This window comes from Bos javanicus, chromosome 17, assembly GCF_032452875.1.
Source record: "Bos javanicus breed banteng chromosome 17, ARS-OSU_banteng_1.0, whole genome shotgun sequence".
Lineage (NCBI taxonomy): Eukaryota > Metazoa > Chordata > Mammalia > Artiodactyla > Bovidae > Bos > Bos javanicus.
Window position 1 is genome coordinate 12,406,139 of NC_083884.1, and position 13,280 is coordinate 12,419,418.

The window sequence follows — 13,280 nt, forward strand, 5'->3', positions numbered from 1 at the left end:
TTGAAGAATTACCCCAATTTTAAGCAAGTTATTTTGCAAACATGTTTTGAACATATATAATAGGTAAGATGACGGGGTTGTACAAAGATCAATAAGACAAAAGAATCATTGAGCCCACATGTCATCTATGCATCCTTGGACATACTCTATACACTTCTCTTTCCACTTGTAATATGGTAATAATGTCTACTTCATAAAGCTGTTGTAAGTACTAAATGATATAGTGTATGTAAAGTGCCTCCTCTTGAAAAAGAAAGTTATTATTTTATCATCAGTATTCTCCCTACTAAAGTTAAGTGACTTGTAGAAAATCAGCACGAGTTGCTGACAGGATCAGGATCCCCCTCTGATTCTCTTATACACAAACATCTGTTCAGTGGGTTTGCTGGTTGATTTTGCAGGTATTTGTTGAGTGCCTCCTATCAGCAAGGAGCTGTGCTAAGCTCTGTGAAAACACCAGTTACTCTTGGACACGCTTTTTGGCCTCAAGTGCTTCTGAGCTATTCGAGGATGCGAGGCATATACGACACATACGTAAACAATTGTGGAGCCAAGAAGAAAGCAGAAAGTGATACAAAAGAGGCCCAGGCAAGGAAATTTGGGAAGGGAAAGCTACGTGGACTACAGGACATTTGGGTTGGGCCTTCAGGGATGGATAGATTTGGACATTCCAAGGAAAGAAAACAGGAAATGCCTGATGCAGGAAGTGGTGAAAGTTCGTGGTGCTTGAATGAAGTTCTTTGAGGGAGCAGGATAGTGGAAGGTATTAATAGGCACAGACTAGATGCTGTAGTGTTTCCATGAGAAGTGTCGCAGTGTCTCAAAGTCCCCAAGTAACAGAGAAAGAACTTAGGGGACGGAGGTTTGAGAGACAGAGAGCTGACAAAGTGTTAATAATCACTCGTTGGTGAATAGAAGTGAAGGGTATATGAGTGTTCATTATACTATTCTCGGGAACCTTTCTGGAGATTTGAATTTTTTTTAAAGTTGAGGGGGAAAAAAATACATAGGAAACGCCTATAATCAGTAAACAAAGAACACACTACCTAGTTAAACAAATGTGGACAACGCGACAGGAAATGCCCCAGGAGATTATAGGAATGGCCAATAAATAGTAAAAATATGTTCAATCTCTTAGAAGAGAAATTTAATTCAAAGCAAAACGAGGTTACTTTTCACCCACCTGCTCACCCCATTTTTAGAGTGTAGTCACATTGTATGAATCTGAAAAAAAGAGATGTGAATACTGACCTGTGATCTCTATAGGAGTCTAAGAGCAGAGTATATGAGGTATCTGGCACTAAAAGAACTCAGGAACAACATCTCTCTCTCTCTCTCTCTCTTTTTTTTTTTTTTGGAGTGTTTTGTCTCCTTTATCTGCCTTGTTCATACAATACATATAATACACTTAAGTCAATTGACGGGTCAAACAAATGTATTTCATGTACACTAATGAGAGAATTTATTAAATGCTTTAGAGATTATAACATTTAAAAGTTCAGCAAAGCTCTAAACATTTATAGTTTTTAAGACTTATAACCTTTTAGTTTTGAAACTATAAAAAAGAAATCATTTGAAGAATCAGTAAGTAAACACTCTGAAAAAGGAAGAAAACGGTAGCAAGATTCAATTACAGATATTCACAGAATTTGTTCTTTTGCCTTCAAGAGCCAGCAGATAATAATTTCTCATATAAAGGTTATGCCTTTAAATGTCTTTGGTCCTATTCATTTCTTCACAACATACGTATATACATACGCACACATATCACTTAAACCTTCTTCTAACCTGTCTTAACTAGAAGATAACCGAGTGCACAGGCTGCTTGAAATAAAGACGTGAGAAGTGCCGCAACTAAGTAAACACAATAACAAGGAATCCAGGAAAGTAAATGAACAGCATCTCCTCCTGCCACTGCCGTGATCCAGTGAGAGGTCATGAACACTTGAACTAGAGGATCAGCAGCAGTGTGGGAGAGAATCCACAGGCCGTGCAACTGATGGCATTTGAGGGAACAAGGAGAAGGACAGCGTGCAAGAAAAGATCCAGATGTTGTTTGTCTGTAGAAGAAAAATTGCTGCGGAAAGGAGAAAATGCTAGCTTAATTGAGTTGTTTGCCACACAGATTGTTAAACACGTCAAGGGAGTCTTTTCAGGAAGGGTGGTTGATCCCTAGAAATTATTAAAGATACACCCATAGTTTAAAGGCTTCTTAACTAAATGCTCTGTTTGTAAGAATTATATTCTTAAATATATATTACTGGCACACACAAAATAAAACCATTATTAAAAGTATCCTTCCCCAGTCTCTTCTTATAGAAAGACATTGCTTTTTCTTTTCTTTTTTTTCTGAAACCAAGAAAAAAAGGTAGATATTTGTTTAATCCCACATTTATTTCCCATTGTGGAATTAAATGGAATTAAAAGTAATGGAAGAAATCACAAATAATGATTGAAACATTAAACAAGACATAGGTAGTATACTTTCCATTGAAATTGACAGCATATACAATTACTTACTTGACTTAGACAGTAAGAAATTGTATTGTTTCATGAAACTGGAGTCTGGAATTGCCAAGCATTGACATAATCCAGTGAGCCCAGCTCCTTTTCTTTGTGATTAGTATATCCTCGCCCACCTATGTTGGCTTCATCCTTTAACAAATTCCTCTGGTGTTGGGAAGATGAATACAGTAGGTCAAGGTTTCATATCTGCAAACCCTCTTATCTTAACCCCCAGAAAGCAAAGGCTATGTGCTACCATTATATTAGAAAACATAACCGAGGAGAAGCAGGAGTGAGGGAAAATGAGAGTGAAGCAGCAATGGAGGAAGCGTCAATTATCGAGCTGACTTTTGCTTGGTATCAAGTGTCACTGATTGCTTGACTTTTTTGTACACTTGACTCACCAAGAGGTTACAGACACATTTATATCTCAGGATTGGCCTTCCAGACAGAAGGAAAGAGCATTTATCTGCCGCTTCTCTCAAGGGGCAAAGGATTACCCAACACAGGGAAAATTCCCCTAAACTTCCAGGTGGTACACATGTGTTACTGAGCAAGTCCCATGTCATCTCATGCTTCCACATCAGCAGGGAAGACTGAGTTTTGTGTGGATCTGTATATTCCTTTTGGGTGGTCAGGGGCTCCTGCCCCTTCTCAGCTGGTGCTCTGTGAGATCCTCTGCACCTGAAGAGGTGTTCCCGATGCATCCGTGGAGAGAGGAGTACTCCCCCTCCACCTGCTTCTCCACCATATTGTCTTCCTCCGGGGTAGCCATTGTTAAGTTCTTCATGTTGCCTACCAGAAAGATATTTATGACAATACCAGAATAATATCTGTGTGTACTCACATGTGTGTACATGTAGACTTTCAAAAGTTCACACAAATGGTAATATATAAAAATGGGAAGGAGCCTTGCTTTTTTTCCCCTTAACTTAATCCAGTCTTCCTATGTTCTGTTAAACATCTGCCTAAGAGTCCATTGACAAGGTATATCATAATGGCTTTAAATAATTCTCCCTGAATGAATATGTAAAGTTGTTTTTAGTTATTTACCGTTATGAATAACTGATCATGAACATTAGTATGCATTTATCTTGTTGGTTGGTTGGTTGGTTTTGGAGCATATTATTATCAACAATTCCTAGAAGTAGAATTGCTAGGCCAAAAAGTGTTTATATTTTTAATTTTGAAAATTTTCCTCTTAAAAGGTTCTATCATTTACCTTCCTTTCAACAGTCTGAGAGGGAGTTCACCACATGCTCACCAATAGTGGGTGTTACCAACTTGTAAGTTTGTTAAGAGAAAGTATCTTGTTTACATGGGTATTTATCCATTCTTTATTATGGCATTGCTTATTTGTTATTAATTATAAGTGATGTTGAGCCATTTATAAACTGTTCATTAACTTTTGCCTAACCTTTTCTTTTTTAACGCAGTATTCTGATTTTATATTCCTTAAAATTCTATATGTAAAATTAACTTTAAATCACTATATACATCCATATATGTATATCTATCTGTATATTATGTGCTTTAAAAAACCTAAGAGTTTATTATTAGTTTGTTATTTGTTTCAATCATTAGCTTCTTTATCATGAGTTTCTCTCAAGGAATTGTGCTAGGCATCAAAAGATACAAAAATGTTCGTATCTTTTTTTTTTAACCAATTTAGCCATTAATCATTTGTATTCATTTCATAAGCTATTTATATAATAAGAATGTGTGGCAAATTTTCTTATTCATTTATCTTTTGACTGTATTTTTTCATATAAATTTGTTGTATAATATGCAGTTAGATTTAGCCATCTCTTCCTTTATAGCTTCTGGGAATTTTATTACTCAGTGTGCTCAGGCTGCTTTTAACAAAAGCAGACTAGGTGGCTTAAACAACATAAATTTGTTCCTCACAGTGGATAGGAAGTTAAAAATCAGGGTGTTGACTGATTCAACTCCTTGAGAAGAATCTGCTTCTTGCCTGTGTGTATGGCCACGTTCTCACTGTGTCCACACAAGGTGGAGAGAGAGGTGTAGCGATCTCTGCTGTCTCTTCCTCTGTTGCAAGGCACCAGCACTATTAAGACTGTATATGACCTCATTCAACCTTTATTACATCCTAAAGTTCCTATCACCAAATGCCGTCACAGTGGGAATTAGGGACTCAACGTATCAACTTGGGGTGGGGGAAACACAGTTCAGTCATAGCAACTGCCGAATGGAGTACTGCATTCTGTGTTCATCCACCAAATGGCAGTTTTGAGAACCTTGTGAGATCTTTGGGGTCTTAAGTCATTGATATTGTTTAACTTAGTATACAACTTTTTTGAGAGCAAGAATATAATTTCATTCTAGTACCCCCAACACTCATCTCAAAGGCCTCTTCTGTCCTATTCTGAGTGGGCCAACTATAAATTTGATGCTAGTCCTCAGAGATCATCTGTACAATAGCTTCAATGTGTATCTGTGGAAAATGAGACCCAGAGAGACTGAGGTGACTTCCCCCAAGTTTCAGAGTCAATCAGCACCAGGACTTAGACTGGGATTCTGGTCTCTCTGACTTTCAGTCTAATGTTGACTCTTCAATAGTGAATAAATACATATGAGTACTTAGAACATGCCTGGCACCTAATAATTACTCCCTGCTGCTGCTGCTGCTAAGTCGCTTCAGTCGTGTCTGACTCTGTGCAACCCCATAGACGGCAGCCCACCAGGCTCCCCCGTCCCTGGGATTCTCCAGGCAAGAACACTGCCTAAGTATTCACTATTATTGTGACTTTGCTGTTGTCTTCAGTATGATCATCATTATTCATAGAGAACAGATTCTGAAAGCAGATTGAGATTGAATCTTAGTGAAGTTAGCTGTCAGTTGTTAGTCCTTCTGAGCCTCATGTAGTTTTTTATTTTTTAACATGCAGAGCACTTGAAGCAGTACCTGGATCAAAATGATAAGTATGTAAATATTATATAAAATAATATTATTATAGAATCATATAGTCTCCTAGAGTCAGCTTGAACCAACTTGCCAATCTTGTCTAATTGCTTCCCTCTACCTTCTAAAGTCATGATGGTAAGCATGTGCTACAATGGTCACTAATACAGTAAAAATACTTAAGTTGCATGGTGAGAGAGTAGAGCACAAACTAGATAAGGAGACAAACTGAACATTGAATTGTTTTCGAGGCCTGTTTGCAAAAAGAAATTAGAGCCATGCAAAGAGGAGATGATGCCAAGAAGAAGTGAGAAGACATCAGGGAAAGTGTCATTGATATTGATTAGATTTAATCCTCCTCTTTCCATCCTCTCAATATTGATATAATTCTGTCCTGAGGTATCTTGGCTCATAATAGGGAAGAGTTTCATAAGCCCTAGTTTTCTATTTTTCTTATGTGTGAAAATATAAATGTTATGAAAAGGCAGGTCAGGACTCAAGGTATCATTCTTATAAGAAATTTGAAATAAATGATATAATTTTTTAAAAACAGCTGGAATATGTTTACTCTCTAGGTTTTGACAAGTTTTTCTAGAAAGAAACTTTACTATGTATTGAAAAAGAATCATTCCATACTTAGCATTGCTCAGTTCTGTAGAGAACATCTTTTGTGGTTGCTTTTTATATAGTAGCCTCATTATTTGATTTTCAAAATGCCACATTGATTCCTAAAATATTGGGCTCCCTGCCATTCATGTTTAATTGAAGAGCAAAATTCCAATTCCAATTTTAAAATATTGAAATCTCCCCATCTACTATGATCCATTCCATGATTTCACTAAATCTGCTCATTGAGTGCTTGCCATGTGTCAGCACTGTACTCATCACTAAGGAGACATAATGAAAACAGTCCCAGTGCCCCCCCTGCACCCCAGCTTTGGGAGTTTATAGTCTGTGGGTGTAACAGTCATGAGAAAAAGTATTGGATTGGTCGAAAACTTGTTTGGGGTAGGAAATGGCAACCCACTCCAGTGTTCTTGCCTGGAGAATCCCAGGGACGGGGGAGCCTAGTGGGATGCCATCTATGGGGTCGCACAGAGTCGGACACGACTGAAGTGACTTAGCAGCATAGGAAAACCCGATCGAACTTTTTGACCATCCCAATAATTACACATGACACGAGTACTGTAATAGTGTAAATCCAGTGATAGCACAAAAGAAGAAATGATTATCAGAAATAGACCATGTCACACACAGTCCTTGAGCTCATTTAGTCCTTCTCCAGGAAAATAAATGATTACCAAAATGTCTACATAACTAGAAGTCTTTTATCCATTCATAAATGTCATTTTATCTGATTGCTGTAGTTATACAGTTTGTAATCTCCATATCATAATCATAGAACCCAAACAACTTAGTTGTGTCTTATTGTTTTTTTTTTACAAAAAGTTGATTTTTTTCTTTTTTCTTATGATTATGATATGGAGATTACACACATTGTATAACTACAGCAATCAGACAAAATGACACTTATGAATGGATAAAAGACTTCTAGTTATGTAGACATTTTGGTAATCATTTATTTTTAGATAGATCCAATGCTTTGTCCTGGTGAAGGAAATAACAACCTGCTCCAGTACTCTTGCCTCGAAAATCCCATGGATGGAGGAGCCTGGTAGGCTACAATCCATGGGGTTGCAAAGAGTCAGACACAACTGAGCAACTTCACTAATGCTTTGTCTAATGACAGGAGTCATTCCTCTTTCTGGATTTAGGAATCATTATTTTCTATGTAATCATCTGTAGACTACTGCTACCGTCAGTCAGTCCAGTCACTCAGTTGTGCCTGACTCTCTGCGACCCCATGGATTGTAGCACACCAGGCTTCCCTGTCCATCACCACCTCTCAGAGCTTGCTCAAACTCATGTCCATCGAGTCGGTGATACCATCCAACCATCTTATCCTCTATCATCTCCTTCTCCTCCTGCCTTCAATCTTTCCCAACATCAGGGTCTTTCCCAATAAGTCAGTTCTTCACATCAGGTGGCCAAAGTATTGGAGCTTCAGCTTCAGCATCACTCCTTGCAATGAATATTCAGGACAGATTTCCTTAACAATTTCCTGGTTTGATCTCCTTGCAGTCCAAGGGAGTCTCCAGAGTCTTCTCCAACACCACAGTTCAAAAGCATCAATTCTTCAGCACTCAGCTTTCTATGATCCAACTCTCACATCTATACACGACTACAGGAAAAACCATAGCTTTGACTAAACAGACCTCTGTTGGCAAAGTTGTTTCTCTGCTTTTTAATATGCTCTCTAGGTTGGTCATAGCTTTTTTTTTCAAGAAGCAAACATCTTTTAATTTCATGGCTGCAGTCACTATCTAGAGTGATTTTGGAGCCCAAAGAATAAATTCTTTCACTGTTTCCATTGTTTCCCCATGTATTTGCCAAGAAGTGACGGGACCAAATGCCATGATCCTAGTTTTTTGAATGTTTAATTTTAAACCAATTTCTTCACTCTCCTCTTTAACTTTCATCAGTAGGCTTTTTAGTTTCTCTTCGCTTTCTGCCATAAGGGTGGTGTCATCTGTATATCCGGAGAAGGCAATGACAACCCACTCCAGTACTCTTGCCTGGAAAATCCCATAGGCTACGGTCCATGGGGTCGCTAAGAGTAGGACACCACTGAGAGACTTCACTTTCACTTTTCACTCTCATGCATTGGAGAAGGAAATAGCAACCCACTCCAGTGTTCTTACCTGGAGAATCCCAGGGATGGGGGAGCCTGGTGGGCTGCTGTCTATGGGGTCACACAGAGTCGGACACGACTGAAGCAACTTAGCAGCAGCAGCAGCATCTGTATATCTGAGGTTATTAATGTTTCTCCCGGCAATCTTGATTCCAACTTGTGCTTCATCCAGCCCGACATTTCGCATGATGTACTCTACATATAAGTTAAATAAGCAGGGTGACACTATACAGCCTTGACGTACTCCTTTTCCAATTTTGAACCAGTCCATTGTATGTCCAGTTCTAACTGTTGCTTCTTGACCTGTATACAGATTTCTCATGAGGCAGGTAAGGTGATGTGGTATTCCCATCTCTTTTAGAATTTTCCAGTTTATGGGGATATACACAGTCAAAGGCTTTAGCATAGTTGATAAAGTAGAAGTAGATGTTTCTCTAGAACTCTCTTGCTTTTTCTACGATCCAAATGATGTTGGTCATTTGATCTCTGGTTCCTCTGCCTTTTCTAAATCCAGCTTGAACATCTGAAAGTTCTTGGTTCACAAACTGCTGAAGCCTGGCTTGCAGAATTTTGAGCCTTACTTTGCTAGCATGTGAGATAAGTGCAATTGTGCAGTAGTTTGAACATTCTTTGGCATTGTCTTTCTTTGAGATTGGAATGAAAACTGACCTTTTCCAGTCCTGTGGCCACTGCTGAGTTTTCCAAATTTGCTGGCATATTGAGTGCAGCACTTTCACAGCATCATCTTTTAGGATTTGAAGTAGCTACTAGCTTTGTTCATAGAGATGCTTCCTAAGGCTCACTTGTTTTTGGACTCCAGGATGTCTGGCTCTAGGTGAGTGATCACACCTTCGTGGTTATCTGGGTCATTATGATTTTTTTTTAATAGTTCTTCTGTGTGTTCTTGCCACCTCTTCTTAATAACTTCTGCTTCTGTTAGGTCCATACTGTTTCTGTCCTTTATTGTGCTCGTTTTTGCATGGAATGTTCCCTTGGTATCTCTAATTTTCTTGAAGGGATCTCTAGTCTTTCCCATTCTATTGTTTTCCTCTATTTCTTTGCATTGATCACTAAGGAAGGCTTTCTTATCTCTCCTTGCTGTTCTTTGGAACTCTGCATTCAATGGGTATATCTTTCCTTTTCTCCTTTGCCTTTTGTGTCTCTTCTTTTCTCAGCTATTTGTAAGCCCTCCTAAGACAACCATTTTGCTTTTTTGCATTTCTTTTCCTTGAGGGTGATCTTGATCACTGCCTCCTATAGAATGTCCCGAACCTCCATCCATAGTTCTTCATTTGTCACTTCCACTGTATAATCGTAAGAGATTTGATTTAAGTCATACCTGAATGGTCTAGTGGTTTCCCTACTTTCTTCAACTTCAGTCTGAATTTTGCAATAAGGAGTTCATGATCTGAGCCACAGTCAGCTCCCAGTCCTGTTTTTGCTGACTGTATAGAGCTTCTCCATCATTGGCTGCAAAGAATGTAATCAATCTGATTTTGGTATTGACCGTATGGTGATGTCCATGTATAGAGTCATCTCTTGTGGTGTTGGAAGAGGGTGTTTGCTATGACCAGTGCATTCTCTTGGCAAAACTCTGATAGCCTTTTCCCTACTTAATTTTGTACACCAAGGCCAAACTTGCCTGTTACTTAGGTATCTTTTGAGTTCCTACTTTTGCATTCCAGTTCCCTATGATGAAAAGGACTTCTTTTTTTTGGTGTTAGTTCTAGAAGGTCTTGTAGTTCCTCACAGAACCATTCAACTTCAGCTTCTTCAGCATTAGTGCTTGGGGCATAGACTTGGATAACTATCATATGAATGATTTGCCTTGGAAATAAAGAGAGATTATTCTGTCACTAATACCATATATACTTCTTAAAGAGATATTGAATACCTTGTTTCACAGATTTTAGACTCTAGGGCTAAATAGTCTTCTTGTAACAGGTGGAGAACAGGCATAAAAAAAAGGGATAAATGCTGTCTAGATGACTGATAACATGGTTGTCTGTCTCAGGGGCTACCTTCTGGAAAGGGCCATCCAAGGGCAGTTTTAAGTTTTAAAAACAATTGCCTGTGGCTGTCTTGGGCTGAATGTGTGAGAGAAACAGAACTCACTCCTCTGGGGGAAGGGAAAAGAAGGTTCACCATCCCAGAAGACATATGGCTTCTCTTTGTCTGATGAAAGAGTGGCATTGACAGAGTACAGAGTGGATGACAGCAAATCTCGCTTGTCTCCAGTGAAGATTTTTCTTTAGCAGGATGGAGGCATTCAAATTGTGAAGTCTATTTGGGATGAGTTATCTGTGATCTCTCCCTATCCCTGGAGAGGAGAATGACTAATTGAAGCATCCCGTAACAGTAATTGAGACAGATTGAAAGGGGAAATGAGTGATTAACATTGAGCCTTCTCCTGATGCTGTGCATGGTAACATTAGAGGTTTGTGGGAGAGGCGAGTATCTCAGGAGCTCATTTTCACAAAAGTCTACATAGCTCCTATAATTCAATTTCAGAGAAATATGTTTCCGCCCCAACTTAAGTTTCAGATACTTGTTGCTCTGTTTTACATCATGTCATTAGCAAAAGCTCATTACTGATAGCTGAAAACCAGAGACAGATTTGCTCAGAAGCTAATGAAGCTTAAACTTTTTAGCCCCTCTCCCTGGAACTAATTTTGTATTCCTTTCTTAAAGAAAAGCCCCCAGATTGTATCAGCTTTGGATCCCACAAAAACTGGATCTGTTCTTGCTGATAAAATTCCAGTTGAATGAGTGATCTGGCATGAATTGAAAAGTTTGCCAAAATGAAGGCCAGCATTTCTTCACTCCTTAGGGATTCTGGAGCTGTTTACATTTCATAAAAAGACCTAAATATATTTACTCTAAATTATCGAGTTTTTGAAATTATGGGAATGTCCATGAATGACATCCTAACTAATTAGATGTTTCTGTGAGTATACTGATTACTTTATTCCCTAAATAGAGTGTTAGTAATGTTAAAAAAGGAAAAGTAGGGAAAAAAAATCATATGATGTGTTTATATAGAGATACGATTGTTAATATATTTAGTAATTCTAAATACAGATCAAATAGGTTAATTTTTTAAAGATTCTCAGATTTCCTGTATTCTGAATTGTGAGGCAGTTTATCCTTCTACTTTTAGCAGTATCTAATCTAGTGCCCTGTATACAGTAGGTGGTCAAAGAGCATTTGTTGAATTGAAACTAGGTATACGTTGTGAAAAAGAAGTGTTGGCAGAATCTGGCTGATTTGAAAACATAAAACACTTAACCTAAGTGTAGTGGTATGCACCGGAGAAGGCAATGGCACCCCCACTCCAGTACTCTTGCCTGGAAAATCCCATGGACGGAGGATCCTGGCAGGCTGCAGTCCAGGGGGTCGCTAAGAGTTGGACATGACTGAGCGACTTCACTTTCACTTTTCACTTTCATGCATTGGAGAAAGAAATGGCAACCCACTCCAGTGTTCTTGCCTGGAGAACCCCAAGGATAGCAAAGCCTGGTGGGCTGCCATCTATGGGGTCGCACAGAGTCGGACACGACTGAAGTGACTTAGCAGCAGCATGCACATTGATGGCAAGTAACTTTTATAGAGCAAAACTCTACTTCACAGAGCACTGGCTTTGGGTTCCCTGCATCACACATCAAGCTTTGACTGGCTATCTGTTTTACATATGGTAACATATATGTTTCAATGCTATTCTCTCAAATACGTGGAAAGGTGAGGTGAGGAGGGAGGTTGGAAGGGGATTCAGGAGGGAAGGGACACATGTATGCCTATGGCCAATTCATGTTGATATATGTTAAAACCCATCATCATTATTACAACCCAATGCTGTAAAGTAATTATCCTCCAATTAAAGAAAAAAAAAAACAAAAACAACCTCTCTACTTACCAAAAATTACATAATCATCCTTTGGCAAGTATAATTCACATGATATCACAGACTTGCTACTACATTTTTATTTGATAAGTAAGTCCATGTCCATCCTAAAGGAGACCAGTCCTGGGTGTTCATTGGAAGGACTGATGCTAAAGCTGAAACTCCAATACTTTGGTCACCTCATGTGAAGAGTTGACTCATTGGAAAAGACCCTGATGCTGGGAGGGATTGGGGGCAGGAGGAGAAGGGGACGACAGAGGATGGGATGGCTGGATGGCATCACCGACTTGATGGACGTGAGTCTGAGTGAACTCCAGGAGTTGGTGATGGACAGGGAGGCCTGGCATGCTGCAGTTCATGGGGTCGCAAAGAGTCAGACACGACTGAGCAACTGAACTGAACTGAAGTCCATGGTTAACACTCAGACGTCCTATGGGACTCCTCTGAAAATTCACATATGCCCCAAGATATGTGATCTGGGGATCTTTTTTTCTTCTTCTTATTTTTTGTTATTGTTATTGATTTTTTCTTGCTTTTGATAGGGTTGTAAATTGACCTGGAGAAATTATCACTAATGGAGTACATTTAGGTTTAGACAGAGTTTTATTTGACTTGTTATATATTTTTGTTGCTGTTATTGAGTCGCTAAGTTGTGTCCAGCTTTTTGCTACCCCATGGACTGTAGCCTGCTGGGCTCCTCTGTCCATGGGATTTCCCAGGCAAGAATCCTGGAGTGGGTTGCCATTTCCTTGCCTAGGGGGTCTTCCTGACCCAAGGATCAAACTTTCATCTCCTGGCTTGGCAGGCAGATTCTTTATTCCTGAGCCACCAGATATCTGAAACATATACTTTGGGTAGTTTTCTTCTGTGGATATCAAATTTTGCTCCAACCCCTTTCTAAAACAGAGGAGCTTTGGTCTCTTTTGATTACTCACTCATATTCTTGTATACACACACACAAGCAATACACACACATCAATAATTTTTTGACAAGCTGATATTTGTGTAGTTTGAATCACTGAATGATCTCTGAACTATGTAATTTGACAAGATCTGGGGCCATTCTTCAATTTATCAGGAATTTTCTGTCTTTCAGCTTGGAGTGATATGAAGTGAAGTGATGATAGTCACTCAGTCATGTCCAACTCTGCGATTCCATCGACTGTAGCCCACCAAACTCCTGTGTCCGTAGAATT

The 13,280-nt window shown here is 39.0% G+C and overlaps 1 protein-coding gene across 9 annotated transcripts in view; it reads left to right on the forward strand.

The window, feature by feature from the left end:
* Positions 1-13,280, forward strand: part of SLC10A7 (solute carrier family 10 member 7) — a 318,026-nt gene that overhangs the window by 160,472 nt on the left and 144,274 nt on the right. The window lies entirely within an intron of this gene.